Source organism: Bombyx mori, chromosome 6 (genome assembly GCF_030269925.1).
Source record: "Bombyx mori chromosome 6, ASM3026992v2".
NCBI classification, from domain to species: Eukaryota; Metazoa; Arthropoda; class Insecta; order Lepidoptera; family Bombycidae; genus Bombyx; species Bombyx mori.
Genome location: NC_085112.1, coordinates 5,862,673 through 5,881,114, shown reverse-complemented (window position 1 = coordinate 5,881,114; position 18,442 = coordinate 5,862,673). Strand labels below are relative to the sequence as shown.

At 35.2% G+C, this 18,442-nt stretch overlaps 1 protein-coding gene across 1 annotated transcript in view; it reads left to right on the top strand.

The window, feature by feature from the left end:
• The first annotated feature begins 1,217 nt into the window (after window positions 1-1,217).
• Window positions 1,218-18,442, top strand: part of LOC692747 (antennapedia homologue protein) — a 219,186-nt gene continuing 201,961 nt past the window's right edge. The window contains exon 1 of the mRNA XM_012694112.4: window positions 1,218-1,748. The gene's annotated coding sequence lies outside the window, so the exon portion shown is untranslated. The remainder of the gene's footprint in view (window positions 1,749-18,442) is intronic.

Genomic DNA, 18,442 nt, shown 5'->3' with positions numbered 1-18,442 from the left:
GTGTCGTGGGACACCAGGTAGGAACGAAGTTCCTTCGGCTAATGTAGAATCGACACAATTTGCAAAAAAAAAATCGTGCTCAATTTTATGTAGGTTTTCTTGATTTTTCTCTTAAATTTTGCTGATTAGTTTTTATTTAAGTGCAGGAAAGTATGTAAAAGTAAAAGAAAGAGGGAGAAAGAGAAAGGTATTATACACTACTCGCTTGTGTATGCGACTGTCGCGCCTGCGCACGTCTCATTTAACGGTTTTATTCCACGCAATTTTTTCCACGGATTTTTTCTCACGGTTTTACTATTACATTTTTTTCAGTTCGGTCGCGCAGCAAAATCCCTATCCCCTCGCGCCTGCGCACGTCTCATTTAACGGTTTTATTCCACGCACTTTTTTCCACGGATTTTTTCTTACGGTTTTCCTATCACATTTTTTTCAGTTCGGTCGCGCAGCTAAATCCCTTTCCCCTCCAAGCCTGCCGTAAGGAACTTCGTTCCAATAAATGGAAATAAAACAGTGGATCTTATTAAAAGCAAAAGAAAAACTGATTCACTATGAAAATATTTAAGAGTAAATCACCGGGTAAATAAAGTTTCAAATTTTTATAAATAAAATGTTTTGGAATGGTTACAATGAAAAAGTGACAATGAAAAATATACCAAAAGGTGCTATAGGTAGAGGAATCTTTAATTTGTACATTTTTTCTGAAACAGTGTTATCCTCATCAAATTAAATTCCTATCTAATAATGGGATTCGTAATTTTTTTTTTAAAACTGGAAATCACAAACTAGTTTTTCTATTCAATAAATCAACAGCTCAAAACAATAATATAATCAAAAACTATTGACAAACTTAGAGCGGAGTTATCCATAGAGAAGTATAAATTTAAGTCACGTAAAGTAAAGTCGATAATTACTCAATATTTAATTATTTGATAGTGTCATGTTACGCAATTTCCATTGCAACACAACACTAGAATACTGCACTATATTTTGGACAGATTCTGTTACAAGTCCCTTTAAGAAAACGTGTGTTATTGGAAATTTGTATTGTCCTTTATTACGAAACATATCGTGCGAATGGTATTTGAAAGAATAATACACATGATTGCCACTAGTTAATCCGTTCGTGTCTAGGGCCGCTGTTAGTTATATTAAGTAGAGCAACATTCGTATCGAGCGTACAAACATCGACGTCTGGTGCATCGAACGATACACGAAGAAACTTTACGAGGCCGCACTTGGTCGGCTCGGCCGTGCCACAGGCGACCGCTGCCGATACGATTCCATCGCGAGTTCGAACGGTTCAATTAATCGGTGCGATTAACGTTGTCTCTCGGACATCAAGTGTGCCGGATTAACGGAGGGTGGTGGTGTCCTTTTCTGTTGGTCGCAGATTTAGTGCGGCGCCGCGGCGTGTGGCGTCGCCTGGCGGGGGGTGCGCCGTCGCTCGTAAACCATCGGTCGGCACATTCAAGTGACGCGCGGCTCGGCGACTACGCGTTGCGTAACTTAGCGCGCCATAAACAACACGACGTGCTCAGCACCGCACCTGACTGACATCTACTGGGCCACGTGCGCTCAGCACATTACGTATTTCGCTCATGCCACATCTAAAACGTTGACACGTGACGCCGAGTGAAACTCCACAAACTCTTTTTTCGTTAGAACTGTGAGTTTTGTGAAGAAGTTTGTAGCGAGCGGGATGGCGCGTGGCCGTTCGCCGTCGGCGAGCCGCGGCCGCCCGGCTTAAGGTGAGTTTATTGCCGATTTATGGCTCCCAACTTTGCTCGCATCGGGAGCCGAGGGTCCAACAACACTTTTCCCTGTACTACAAACTTTTTTAAAGGTTTTATACAGTTTATATTGGCGTTATGAAGCGATTATGAGGGAAAAGGCGGATAACAATATGTTAAATAGCGCGAGACGCCTGTTTGTTTTGGTTCGCGCTGATTGATATTTTCCATACAACATACAACGTATCAGAATATATATAATAAGGTATTAATTACACATATTTTTTTACGTTCGATTGCCGCTTTTGTAATATAAAATTTAGCTACTACACATTGATAAAAATTTACGTCACTTGGCCAATAGCTTCCAGTCGTTTAGAGCAGAAGTATTAAATATTTGTGGTATAACCTTACTGTAAGCGTAAATGTCAAAGAAAATTAAAAGAACTGCCAAAAAATATAAAAACAATTTAAAAGACACTCTACATTTTTCCCACAAACCTAGATAAAATTGTAAAACGTGTTAATATGTACCTAAGATGAGCTTACGTTGATAAAGATATAAAACTGAATGGCTATACAACAATAACACTGAAAACAATACCTGAGTTATACGCTATTAGCGTTGGAATAACAGCTACGATGCCATTCAATGGTTTCGCGGCAGAAACAGAAAGAAATGGAACAGCGATCAGGTAGAGTCACATCACATCCCAAGACTAGTTAAATTTTGTGCATTCATCGATATTTGGCAAATCCTATCAAACACAGCTATAGGTAGGTCCTTAAAAAAGTCCAATTAAAAAAGTTAACAACTGCTTTGACTTGATAAATTTATAAAATTTAATAATAGTAATATAACATATAAAATTTAACTTTTTTAATTGGATCATCACGAAGAAAATTGACACAGAAAATCTATGAATTAGAAAGGTTTGTTTTACTACCGAAATTTGGTATTTCATGTCTAAAATATATTCAAAATGAAGAGACTGATGATATCATAGGTAATATAATGTTTCAGTGTTAGTTTAATTTGAAATAAAAGAGACAGATAGAATATTTTGATATAACACCATCGTAACATTTTGAACGTAATTCTCTTTAATAATGCCATATATACAAACGTTATGTTCGCTCTGATCATCATATTATCATAACTGCCTAATGCGTTAGGTGTATACGCACCCTAACTCACAAATTCTCAATAATGTAGAAACAGATGAGACGAAAATAGAACTTTAAGCGATATCGGTGATTTATGTATCATAACAACATAATTAATTAAAAGAATTGACTATTTCAATATTGATAAAGTCATAAGTTGGTAAAATAAAACAAAAAAAAATACTAAGAATGAATATCGAAATTAAAGTTCAAGTGTATTTTTGATAATTTTATACATTTTTGTAAAATAGAACATTTAATAATTCATTACTGTTATAAATTCAGTTCTCTCATATATAATTATATACACTTAACTAGTGGAATGGCCTCTTGTACTTCTAATAGAGTGTTAGAACTAGTACAATGTGATGAAGAGTTCCACGTACAACCTAACCCACCGACACAGAATTTCCGGATCTTCTCAGGGGATCGCGATTTCGATACAGCGGTAGATTCAGGAAAGCACTACTCTAGCTAGGGCAGATGTAAGCGAACGGTTTCGGGCTGTGAGCTCCCTGGGCTTATTCACTAATCAAGGCAAAGCCAGAATATGCCCTCAAGGTTACTAGCAGTAGGGTCTTGAGGGTTTGCACGAGTAGGTGCAAGCCTAGGTAGGTGTAGGTGCTTTACTGGTGGTAGGACCTCTTGTGAGTCCGCGCGGGTGGGTACCACCACCCTGCCCATTTCTGCCGTGAAGTAGTAATGCGTTTCGGTTTGAAGGGTGGGGCAGCCGTTGTAACTATACTTGAGACCTTAGAACTTATATCTCAAGGTGGGTGGCGCATTTACGTTGTGGATGTCTATGGGCTCCAGTAACCACTTAACACCAGGTGAGCTGTGAGCTCGTCAACCCATCTACACAATAAATAAATAAAAAATCCTTTTATTTGCTTTTAATTACGTGTACATATATGTTTTACATTTTAAAATTACTATATAATATGTCGGTATTTATAATGTAAATTATAATATACAACAAAAATAAATTTTAATAGCGGTCACGCCATTTCATTATGGGTGCCTGTTTATGAAACTTAGCTTCTTAAATATCATGTCACATAAATCAAATCCATCCTTATATGTAACGTAATCATGTCATCAATTTTAATTTAATCAGGCAAATATAGACACATTACTTAACATAATGTATGGTGGCAATTAAAAAAGGCTTTTAGCGGCATTTTTTCTAAAATATTAGCTTATTTTGTAATAGCATACGTGATTTTATTTTATTACGTATGTGAGTAAAATGTCAACAAAAAATTACAAAATCCAACTACATAATTATTATAAATTTCGAATGCCTATACATTATTTCACCTATTACGGCAGTGGAGATAATAAAAGTTGATTTAGTTAAATCTCGTCCGTCTTTTACCAAAACATTTATTAATATGTTCGTTTATTAAAACTATTCGAGAACCACGTATCGCCTTATGTTGATGACACAAAAAACCTTGTAGTGCCAAAGAACAACTCTCCTAAGTTTCACTTCTTCTAGACAAATTATATTCCAATCCATTTTTTATTTTTTTATTTATTGTTTAGACGAGCAGACGAGGTCACATCCCACCTGATGTTAAGTGGTTACTGAAGCCCATAGACTTCTACAACGTAACGCCACCAACCTTGAGATATAAGTTCTAAGGTCTCAGTATAGTTACAACGGCTGCCCCACCCTTCAAACCGAAACGCATTACTGCTTCACGGCAGACATAAGCGGGGTGGTGGTACCTACCCGTGCGGACTTACAAGAGGTCCTACCACCAGTAATATATCGAATACAACGCGGTGACGTAATTATCCCTAATTGGATGACAAATACTTATCGTTTGTTGAAGATACCATCGCGGATCCAAACTCCCGAGTGCCCGCCCGCAACAACCAAGTTTCATGACAATTGGATGAATGGCTTAGGTTAGGCGATTCCCATGATTGAAGAAGCTTACCGATAAATCCGAGTGTCCAAAATTACGATGTCTCAGCTCAAGAGCATATGAAACAATGAGAATATAAGCAATTAAACAAAAAGAAAAAACTATGGTCTTTTCCATCTTCTTGTATAGGACAAACACGTGGACTCTGAGAACCAGGAATCGTAATCGCTTAGACGCCTTTAGATTGTAGCGTTAGATTCGTGCTTCAAAGACTGCACATATTGTTGGGTAATTTGTAGGTTTTTAAAGAACACCCATCTACGGAGGGTATTTGATTTCATCGAATACAGCATGTAAACCCGGTGACAGCCTCCTAGAAATTGATTGTCATCGCAAAGTATAGTGCAAGATTATTGCCCTCAATATTAAAGTCAACATTACCTAACTACTAACCCTCAACACTAATATTCTCAATATTTCTATACGCTGCTGAGACGTAGACCGTGCGAGATGTGAAAAAGAAGAAAATAGACGCTCTGGAAATGTGGTGTTGGAGAAGAATGCTTGGAGTTTCGTGGACCGACTTTCGTACAAATGTCTCGATACTTCAGGAACTCGGCATCAAGCAGCGTCTATTTGCTATAGTACAGTCTTGTATGGTGGATTTCTTCGGACATGTTTCGCGACGAGATGGCCAGTCCATAGAACGCCTCGTTGTACAGGGAAGAGTTGGTGGTACAAGACCGCGCGGGAGGTGACCAATACGGTGGACCGACCAAACTAAAACTGCAGTGGGAGGTCCCCTAAATGAGTACAGTAGAATGGCCTCGAGCACGGAGAGATGGTGGGACATGGTGAGACGTATCAAGCCTGCCCCTTCCAACACTACATGACGATCACGATCACTCTGTCTAGAGTGACACGATTGAGAAGAAGAAATTAAAATCACAAAGATAACATGTGCTACAGAGTCGGAACCGGTGGAGGAATATCATTCGGAAGAAATTGAAGCCTTTTTCACAACGACTTCCAGTATTGGAGACTCGATCTAGGATAAGGAGTACTACTCCGACCTCCGTGCTAGATTCAACCAAAGCACTGTTCTCGCTAGGACTAGTTTAGCCAAGTCTTCCCAGGTTGAGCCCCGCTAGTTCATCTTCCAAACCACACATTTAGGCTACAATCGATTAAGTAGGGAACAATAAATACAAGGAGAGGACAGATATAAAGCATAAATGTTATACCTTTAAACGAGCAATTCTTGTATATATATAATCTGAATCTCGGAAACGGCTCCAACGATTTTCATAAAATTTAGTATACAGGGGATTTCGGGGGCGATAGATCGATCTAGCTACGATTTATTTTCATAAAACGTTGTTTTATTCATGTTTTCAATAATCAACTCTTTCCGACATCTATTGGCGAATAAGAATACTATTTTTATTAATTGAGGGCAACTAACCGCTTTAAAGACACGAGAAGATGGCGTTATCAAAAAAAAAAATCGGTCATCGTCTAGTTTTATTTACAGACAGATCGAAATAAAAAACTGTAAAGCCAAAAATCGCAAAAATCCTTAAACATATACACCATTCGATCCTTTGAATATTTTTAGCCGTTATGCAAGAAATTTTCTATCGCCTCCAGAATAACGTAAACTAGTTCAAGGAGTGTTTTGTGCGCAAGCGTCTGTTTGTGATTCAACTCATGCGCCGCTCCATATTTGTCTCATTTCACATCACCGTAAGATCTCAATCTCTGTTTATTATTCACCGATGTTGTTTGTTGCATTTAGTATTACAATTTTTACATAGCCTTGTCCGTTTTTAGTGGGTTTTCAAGTTTGTTTTTTTGGTCACTTTCAAATAAAAAAAAAACACAAAATAATCACTGCATATGCAACTTCGGATGATTGTTGATTTACTTTAGGAAGTAACGAAAAAATTAGTTTACTTATAATTATAACTATTATAATACTAAAAGCAAAAAAAATACCCTAAGATAAGATGTGATGTAACTACAACATTAATTGTCGTACAGATGATGTTGAAGAATTCATTCCACTCAAGTTTCTTTCTAAATTTCTACTCATATTCTCACTAAATACACAAATGAAAGCAGTAAAACCAACGGTCGCTTCGTTGCGCATCCGACTGACCCATACAAATTGAATGCACACAGACGGACGCGATATAAAACTTTTTACCCTAAACGCAAGTGTTAGAAAGGCCTTTCTTTGTTTATACGGCTATACGAAGAATGCAATTGTCTTGAACGGCAATAAATTATCATGTTAATAAGTAAATGAGTAATTCTAGTGTTTTTGTGCGAGTGCGCATGAGGCGACACAAGTCGGCGCGTACTCGCTGTTTCCTTAAAAGACGGCGCGACTTGCATCTGCCTTTGTCGAATTTGATTAAAGTTCATGTATATTTATTGCGTACTTACTTCGGTGAAGTCGCATTTTTATACCGTTTAAAGAAAATTAACTTAAAATAAAAGTAGTTTAAAATTACTTACGTATTAATATCGAAATATTTTTAACAGATCAGCGAAACCCGGCCATATTTCACTGTGATCTTTCTAAATAAATAAAATACGTGCATTCGTTTAGACCACCGGTATAGGTTTGATGGTGGCAACTTTGAAAAGTTTCAATTCCGTCGGATAAACGATGTGCGCAATAAATAAATATATTTTCTTTCAAACTTTCTATAAGCACCCGTTATATTGAGGAGACAGAGTTCTTGGTGACTTTTCACATAGCCTAAATATTAAAATCATTAGTAGATTCAGAACAGGTGTGAAATTTAATATAAAAGACATCAAAATTACTCCCATAGAACGGCTGAGCATCTCGAAAAGTAGATTTAATTTTTATTTAGGTTACATAAGGTTAATTTAATTTTTAGTTAGATTTAGTTACGTTATACCTTTCGATATTTCTGGTCTTCGTATACATTTTTGCCTTCTAACGCTCAAAGGCTTAGATTAAAGAAAAGTTCAGTTACTGGATTGAAAAGAATGGATTTTTTAGTTTCCTAGAATTGAAGATATACCCAAAATTTACCAAGTAGCTTAATAATAAGCAGTCATTCGTGTGTATTGTATTACGACCAGATAATATCGAGCTTTTAATTTCAGCAAAAAAATAGGTATGAAGCGTCAAACATTACGGCGTACCAGGTGAATTGTTTACCTCCCGCGCGACTCGAATAAAAAGCGTCATCTGTTAGTGAGAAATTTATGCAAGCATCGCTACACACGATCATATCTACTCGAAGTACGTCGCTGGAGACAAATTGCAGTCACTTCAAATGTGCCTACGGCTGCATTGGAATAACCAAACAAGCGATTGTTTCATTCGCAATCCACGACTTTGCGTAAAAGCCTTTAAAACCATGAACGCAAAACACATATTTGTTTGTCGTCGGTCGCGTTGAAGAACCGTTAAACATGAACGTAAACCACCGCACTTCAGCCTTTGAATCCGCATAATTATCGAATAGGCAATAAATATCTGGAGTGTTCGAGCTTGTGTCGTTTGTATTCTTGCTTGCAACGACGTCATTACAAGAAATATACATATTCTAAACAACCAATAGGTAGTCGGTTCTACTTACAACACCACAATAAAATTTTAAACACTAGCATTTTTAATAAATCAATAAATAATAAATATAAATAAATATTTACTATCACGCCACGTTAACTGGTCTCGTGATAAGTTCGTAAAGAACTTGTGTTACAGGTACCAGATAACGGATATAAATGTAAGATTTTTATTATACACATACATATATTTAATAGACATCCATAACCCTGGAAAAGACATTTATATTTTATCATACAAATATCTTCCCTTGGCGGGATTCGAACCCGCGACCCCCTTGTGTAGTGACCATGTCACTTACCATTACACCAGACGGCCGTTAATAAAAGTTTCATTTTAAATATGTATGAAAATGAGCATCTGCGAATACTACAAGATTTCAATCAACGCTATCAAGTAAATTCGGTCTCATTAAATCAAGATTAGGTACGTAAATGAATGCGGGAACGCATCGAGATGCCGCGTAAGAAGTAGCAACTTCAAAATTTTTATCAATTTCAATTCAAGCTACCTGACGCTTCGAGATAAAGGCCCGATACTGATTAATTACGCATCGCGTACTGCATAAATTATTGAAAAACACACGAACGTGTTTATATCTTTATAAAAACTTTAATCACAATCATTCATATTTCCATCGGCTTGCAATCGTATAATAATCGCGTGCCCAACATTGTATAGGATGACCGAGAGAGCTGAATTAATGATTCGATGACCATAAATTTGAAATTAAGTAGAGGTCCGAATTGTGCAGTCAGTAACGTTTACTTATCCATATTTTCTATGATTTACAGTGATGTTTCGACCTCGGCAGTTCGATAAAGAATGAGTCCGTTGTAAGCGGTGCGTTCACAACGACAATAATGTCAATAAAAAAGCCATAAACTCTATTAGCCGTCATAAAACTCACCGCATCTGTTCAATAAGTTGTTTCGCTTACGAATAGTTGCTAATTGAATAATTATATATATTTAATGTCGTAGAATACGTTAATGAGATCGTATATATTATTTTTAAGCTGCAAATTATTTTGATATGTATTAGGGTTCAGTTTTAATTTAATACTGAGTAATACTCTCGATTTTCGCTTATTTCTAATATTAAAGATTACATATTTATATAGTTTGAGTACATCACTTACTTTATATTAAATCACAATCTAAATAGCTTAATATTTGGAAACAAATCACGCACGCTCATCCGGCCCCAATTTGAGATTGACAAATATACTACGTTTGAAAATATATACATATGTAGATAACAAACGCCCTGACAAAGACCAAACAAACCTGAGCATCACACGAATGTTTGCCCGATAGTGGAATTGAACTTACGACCCTCAGCGCAACAGTCTGAGTCGAACTTACTGCACCACCAAGTCAATTAAAATAAAAATGCTTCTAATATAATAATATAAAATTATTTGAACAAAGATATAATAAAATATTGTTACACTACAACTTTACAACTAAACACAAAATAAGCTTGCTTTATTCGTAACAAATATTTAAATTAATTTTCGTATTTCATTTTAACAATAACAACCATAATCATTATTCTATTCACAATAAAACATATAGGCAGTGTCGTTTTTTTAAACGCTTACCTGTATTTTTTTTTATACTACCAAGTTATAAATTTCCCACCTTAAAGATAATATGTAGTTGATAAAGAACACGGAACCGAACTTTTGTTATGAAACTAACAAAATACCACTATAAATTACCTCAAGGTGTTACACGCATTAGAAGCTTTTGACCACAATTTTCTAAACATCGGTACAAAGTAAGTTCATTGTTGTAAGAATTAGCATAATAATCGGTTACCTGCTCATTTGGCAGGTGAATTGTCGCCGGCTTTTGTCTGGAAACTTAACGCAAATTGTGCAACATTTTTTCGTCCATTTTGCATATCATAAAGGAGACTATTTTTTTTTATAAAATAACGGTTCTCGAAGTATTTCGTAAACATAACGGTATTGAAATTTGCATCTTTAACTGTTCAGAATTTACAATAGAGTACGTTTTTTTTCTTTCTAATTTTCTAAAATTTGAAATGTATTGTTTGAATTTAGAATTGCATTTTGTAACTTAAAATGTTGTTGCACATGTTGTTTAGATGTTTATTATTTTAAAATATTGTTCTAAACTAAAAGAATCGCTACTGTTTTGACTCTACTTCTTTTGTTTTATTTTATTATTCGAGATTTGAACTTCAAAATGTAAAATTAACAAGCTTAAGTGATGGTCATTTATTCTGTTTTAATGTGAAGTCTTAATATAAAACCAACACCGACGAAATTAGCATTTAAATTAATAAGAATAGTGTATTATGTTTATTTGCTTTCATTTCTATTATTGCGAAATAGAGGCTTCCGCTCTCGGTAATGGATTCTTATAATTAATTAGTGTAATAAAACATACACGTGTAGTATTTTCCATGTTTGTTCAAAAGTGATTTACACTTTGATTTATTCAAATATACTTTCAATAGAACAGGTCTAAGTAATTTTATTAAAATTAATACTTATCTAAGCTATAGATTTGCATGTGAGTGTTTTGATAATCACAGGAAATCAAGGACTGCTCGTAAATTCGCGGAGGTATATTATTTCGTAGTATAGTCGTATAGTCGGGTATTCACATCGACATTTCGCTTCAAATCGAAACCCAAAACCTTCTTCGCGGTAGGAACGGAAAGAATGCTGGGACTTACCCAATTAGAACTACGATACAGCCTACCACCAGTAAATTTCTGATATACCGTGGTCCTTCTGGAATGGTATTACATCAATAGATTCAAAAGAGCTTTCCTCCTGATCCACGCTCAGCGATTTTGGACATTCCAGGCACCGGACGAACCCGTCAAATGTGACGAAAGGTTTGTCATATAACTTAACCCACAGACGAAATCCACTGAGTTTCTCACTGGATCGTCTCAGTGAGTCGCGATTCCGATCCGGTGGTAGATTCAGCGAAGTACTGTTCTGGCTAGGACAGTCGTTAGCAGTCTCCCAGGCTGAGCCCCATGAGCTTGCCCACATATTTCCAGCGTTATACGCTCAATTGTCTCCGATGCAAATATTTTTTTGTCTATTATAAGTACTTTAAAATTATAAATTTATTAGTTTTACAAATGTAGTATTCGGTCAGACAGAGATTCAATTTAAAAAATAATCAACAAATTTAATATAGCTTCACCGAATATGTAGTTTTTTTATGTTTAAAAAACACTGCATATTCAGGCAATACATCGTAATCAAACAAGATCGATAGCAGTTCTTTCTTATACGTACGGGAACAAAGTTATTCGTGGGACCGTCGAAGGCTGGTGCGGTGGAGCGTAACTCGAAAATTGTAATATTTCAAAATTACTCAAGAGTCGCATTCGCTTGAATAATGAGTTAAGTTCGTGTCGGGGTGTGCGTGCCTCCCCTCGGCTTGTTTTTGAGACTTCTGCCGCTGAGTTTGATCAAAATATACTCTCGCGCCGCCCGCTTCATTTAACCGCGGCTTGACCGGAATATTGTTATAATTACATTATTTATTTTCGTGACTATTCATTTTATTTCGAGCAAATATGTACATTATCTGTCACTTTTACTTTTTATTTATTTCTTGCTTCGATAGGCATACTCTCACACACATACTACATATTTACGAGAATTAAAACTTTACGGATTTCATTTTTATTATTACACTACATCATTTCTCAGTAATGACCCTTATTTGTGAAACTCGTGTTAGGATTTTTTTTTATTACTTAGATGGTTGGACGAGCTCACAGCCCACCTGGTCTTAAGTGGTTACTGGAGCCCATGACATCTACAACGTAAATGCGCCACCCACCTTGAGATATAAGTTCTAAGGTCTCAGTATAGTAAGAACGGCTGCCCCGCCCTTCAAACCGAAACGCATTACTGCTTCACGGCAGAAATAGGCATGGTGGTGTTACCTACCCGTGCGGACTGACATGAGGTCCTACTACCAGTAAAAAAGTTACTTTGAATGATTAAGTACTTAAGCATAATTTTATTGATGAAATGCGTCTAACAAATAACTATGGCTACTAAGCCTCGTTGATTTTAAGTTCTCATCGTCGTTCAGATATAAAATATTTAGAACAAATTTGGAATTCAGGCCAATCGATGTTTTACAAAATCTACAACATATTTTGCCGCAAGCGAAATAATATGTTTATATTTCCAAAAACTCGAAACCAACGAAAAAAAGTTCGTAACTTTTAAATAAAAAAAAAACAGTAGAAAAAAAAAAGTTGTTCAACTTCATCTACTCGACTTAATCAGAATTAATCGAATGTAACCAACCACATCGATTACACGAACATAAACATTATACCCGAGACGTGATAAATTTTCATATAAACCGATCAGATACAATGGCACAGTTTAAAAAGCCATAAAATCCATTACCGTATTTACCATACCAATAATGTCTTGACAATACGACCGAGGAGCGTACGTAGTCGCGCCTTAGCGTTCATATAAATTGTGGGCACATTTTTATTTATACGGATATTGGCATGTGATGACTAGTATATACAGCTGACTTTGGTTACAAATAAAGTAACCATGGTTACGTACAAATTTGTTATTTGGATTTTTTTAATTATGTTACGTAAACAAAAATAATGACAGCTCAATTTGCTACAATTGAACTACAGGGCTGATTGATGGTAAGGAAATTTCTTGAGAATGAACAATCCAGTCTAAACAATTGAATATGACTCTTTTTAAGTGTTGTAGATAGGCAGTCCAGTCAAGGCCCACCTTATGTTAATCGGCTATCGGACGAATCGACAAGGTCAATGCCACCGCTCATTTTAAGACAGTAACTCGTTCTCAAACAATTGTAGTGATGACTGCTTTACATTTCAAATCCGACGCGCGACTGCTCTGAACTAAAAATAGTTTGGAATGAATGTTCTATAACCAGTAACTACGCAAATATCTTTCTTAAAACTAGTGATCCTCTGGTAGTCGAAATTTGACTACAATTAATTGAAATTATAAGTTTATACTCTATTATGATTCTATTGTCAAAGACTATTATTATTATACTTCTATAATCACAGATTTCGCCAAGACTACACTTTAGACAAATATTAATAAAGACAAACAATATTACCTACTGTATTCTCAATTTCACCAGACTATAAGCAATAAGAAAAGTTTGACAATAAACAAATAGTATGCATGCGTGTGTGTGTCAAATGCATGGTAGTGTGTGTAATGTTTTTTATAGATTTAATGTATTTTTTATGCTTAATTAAAAAAATAAATAACATTCTGTACTCCTTCTCTATATTCTCTATAAGTGTGGGAAATTTCATACTCCTCCATCCGCGAAATTTTCATAAAAAGGGGTACAAAGTTTTTGCTTCACGTATTAATATATAAATATCCCTATGTTTTTTTCTTTTACTACAAACCAATTGGTTGATTAAAACAGATATATCGGTATCTACGATTTAAAAAAATATATCTTCAAGCTCGTAATAAAATCGATACAGAATTTTAAGTCATTTCGTTTTTCTTTACATATAGATTCTGGAGGCCGCACGTGGTACGTTTCCATGCGGCAAACCGGTCTTGGGCAAGCCTAGTAACCTCTAAATAATGTACGTGAGCAATCATGAAGGATTCTTAACCCACACTTTTGTTTTAATCATTTTAGTATACTTACCGTTGTAATTGAGCAATCGCTTATAACTATTATGTAATTTATATTTATTAGCGTGTGAATTTTTATTGTAATTCTAATTTATTGCTTTAGTTTCGCTGAGAATATTTATTGTTGTTTTATTCGATATGTTATTGTGGATAAATAAATATACGTTTTCTGTTAGTTTACAGAACTTATTTAAAGATAAAAGTGATTTTTTTTGGAACGAAGTTCCTTATGTGACGATGCGGAGGGGTACCCTAACCGGGGAAAAACGTCCGTAACGTAAGAGTTTTATTAGTAATGCACACAGTGTACGACTTAACTTTGTAATAACGTACAAAAAATAACATATTTTATTACATTCATTGACCACGATCTCAGAGCGTTCGTTTGCGCAATACACTAACTCTAATAACTCTTATGCAAATAACCGTGAATGAAGTGTACCACAATAAGTTCGCACGTTACCGAATGACCGTGGGCTGTTGCAAAACCCTCAGTTTTATTTTCTTTATAACTCGAATACCACCCCGCCTATTTCCGCCGTGAAGCAGTAATGCGTTTCGGTTCGAAGGGTGGGGTAGCCGTCGTAACTATACTGAGACCTTAGAACTTATATCTCGAGGTGGGTGGCGCATTTACGTTGTAGATGTCTATGGGCTCCAGTAACCACTTAACATCAGGTGGGCTGTGAGCTCGTCCATCCATCTAAGCAATAAAAAAAAATAAAAAAAAAATTACTATTTTTATAATAAGGAACTTCGTATCTATCCGGTGTCCCACGACACCACACATCTTTTTTTTTCGAATAGGAAGTCTCACTTTACAGATACTCGGCCGATGGAAAGACAATAACAGCTATACATTAAAGTACTCAGATGAACTATGAAATCATCATGAACTATTATTATTAATAATAATAATCATGTTAGCCTACAAAGGTCACAGTTTGTTTTAATGTTAGAGCCCAAAGATAGCATGATGATTTTCTATCTTCGGTGTGGAAATAATTCGGACTGCGGTACACATGTCTGATACAAGATTTGATCCGGCGATAGTTTTCGGAAGATAAATACAGTACGGAAAAAATATTTATTTGTATCAAAAATAAACTCAGTATGTAGCTTTATCAATATAAATGTAACTTTAATAATATAAAACCTACTGGTCATCAATAGAAATCTAAACTAGTCTGATTACTTCTACTAAAATTTTTAATGCATTTGAAACTACTTGTTGATATCTTTGGAAATAAACTTAGTATTTTACTCAATTAATATAAGATCAAATTGTCTATAAATAGAAATCTAGCCTAGGCTGGCTATTTCTGCTAAGATTTTAATGCACTCAGGGCTTTGACTCATGTTTCAATAGATAGTACGAAGCGCCCGCTTAGAGTTTCATCTACCTACCGACCTATCCCGACCGCTTACCGTATGTGTCATATAAGGCAATTAAATAATTCGCCAGAGAATAGACAGCAGCGTTCTAATAATAGTAATATTCTATTGTGCTGTGATCACAAACTGACATTTGTTGGTGATAGGGCGTAGTGTAAAAGCACATCGTTAGGTTCGATGATTCTTCCTGTTTCTATCGCCAAACAGTCATATGTTTCAGTTTGAAGAGCAAGATAGACGTTATAGAATACAATTGAGATGTCGATGCATGTTTTAAGGTGAGTCATAGCATTCACATCATGTAGGGTCTGTAAGTCGTAAGGAGCTCGTTCACTATTCTAAGCTAGTTAAAAATAAAAAATCACTATGTGTTCTTCATCGTCTAAGCGAGTGAATTTCTCACTGTATATGTCATTAGCTCATTGAGCCATCAGCATCAGTAAAAAAAATGGCTACCTAAATTATCTTATCATCAACAACATTAAACTCTCCGGACATCGCGTAATAAAATGATATATTAATTTCCATAATTTAATATGATATTACAATATGTCATACATGTAGGCTTGATTTATTTATGAACGTAATCTGTAACATCGATACGTCGGTCCTTATCTGAGTCTGTCATGAGTTGTGACAGTTATGCAAAATACAATATCGATTTTCTGTTGAGAACATTCAATATTCGATTGTAATTTTATTACTTTTTAGTTTGGTTTTCGCGAATTGTAGACGTAATTAAAACCACTTTTAAGCTTAGATCTCGCATTTTCATTATTATTTTGTTATTTCCGACATTCCAAGCACTTATAGTTTTCTTAGTCGCGTTAATGGTAGCTTTAATTATTCCCACTGAGTTTCTCGCCGGATCTTCTCAGTGGGTCGCGTTGCCGATCCGGTGTTAGATTCTGCGAAGCACTGCTCTTGCTAGGCCTAGTGTTAGCAACACTTCCGGTTTGAGCCCCGTGAGCTCACCTACATGTTAAAGTGAAACTGAAATAGCCTCTCAAGATTATCAGCAAAGGGAGGGAAAAAAATATTTAATTATTGAATAATAGTTCCGATCTGTTGAAGAATAAAACACTATTCTCACAGACACGACCACAGTTGTGATTTGATATAAAATTAAATTGAAAAACTAAATCTTAAATTATTTAGTCAATAACTTACGATGTACTCGAAAACGGATAAAATTTTGGGACTAAATAAAGTCGGCATTCAATTATGTATCAAACCACCCGAAACAGATTACGAAGCCGTATACTTAAAGACCGTAACCTAATAATTGTTTAAACTAGCACCGCTCAGCGCCAAGACTAACCGCACCTGCTAAACTTCTCTCGAAGAATTCTCCGCTAGAAACTTGCTTCGTCTCGTTAGTCTGCAAAACCTCGGCTTATTTACGATCTTACTTTATTCCATTTGTGGCTTTAACAGTAACTGTAGAGTATTTTTGAGTTGGTACTCAATGTTCAAAGATTTTCATTTTTATCCTTAAATTTCTATCGTGAAGCAATCCTGCATTTTAGCCTCAAATATAAGGTAGCAATTTTTCGCAGAATTAAGAATTCGATCTCGTGTTTTAATACAAGCAATATTTTCGTTTCTACTCAAAATGCGGATGAACATTATGATAATTAAGTTATACCTAATGTTGCCAGTACAACACTCTACTATCGGTCTGTGCTTCAACTTAATAATAGGTGAACTGTAACCTAACCTGTAAATGTATGTTCATAAAAATATTTCGTAAAGATAAGCATTCGATCAATTTCATCATTTGTCATCTCATATTAGTCAGTAACTTTAAGCACTATCGAAAGCGTCAAATCAAGTAAAAATAAGCTATATTTTATTAAATATTTATTAGTTTATTATTTTTTACTGGTAGAACTTATATCTCAAGGTGTGTGGCGCATTTACGTTGTAGATGTCTGTGGGCTCCAGTAACCACTCATCACCAGGTGGGCTGTAAGCTCGTCCACTCATCTAAGCAATAAAAAAAATGTTTATAAATAATACAGTTAATTTCTATAGTAATAAATAATATAAAGCAATTTAAGAGATAATTATGAATCTTGATAGCTTAATGTACTGATGATGATGGTTTGTGACACATTCTAATGTTATTCAGAATTTTAAAAAGTCACAGGTTGTTTATTTACATCATAGCCATATTTTTAACAAAATTCAATATTATGTTAACAGTATCAAAGTAAAAAGGTCTGTCGTTAAAAATGTAGTCTTCGATATAGCTTTCTAGAATTCAAAACATGCGATTGTAAGGTGTCCGAAAAAAGCTGGCGGTTCCATGAAAATGCATGGCCGCAAAGAAACTAGAACTGGAATTCCACATGCCGTCTTTTAATCGATATCAGTCCCGCTACAATCCGAATTAATCTTTGTTACTAATGTCTCAATGTCAAAATTTTATTATTGTCCCGCCGGCGCTTACTACATTTTATCGAGTGTCAGTAATTGTTTCGAGTTTTTATATGAGCAAGGTGCAGATATAAAATGCGAACAGTTACTAAACGTTACGATTAAAATATAGATATGTAGTCGTTCGGTTTCTTATATGAAATTTGTATTGTGTTCATAAATTATTTACGGATCCTAATATATTATAACAAAACGAAATTAGAAGACAAATTAAAAAAAAAATTTAAGACTAAAACAAAGAAATTAATAGTTGATTTATAGTAAAATTCATGCTTAGCAAATTCTATTTATATAGAAATTATATTCTATTATAATCTATTTAATCTATCTAATTATATTCTATTTATATAGCAAATTCTATAATTCTTTTAGCGGTAGGCAGCGGCTTGGCTCTGCCCCTGGCGTTGCTGAAGTCCATGGGCGACGGTTACCACTCACCATCAGGTGGGCCGTATGCTCGTCTGCCTACAAGGGCAATAAAAAAAAATTCATTTAGTAAAATTGTTGATTAATAAGCACGTTT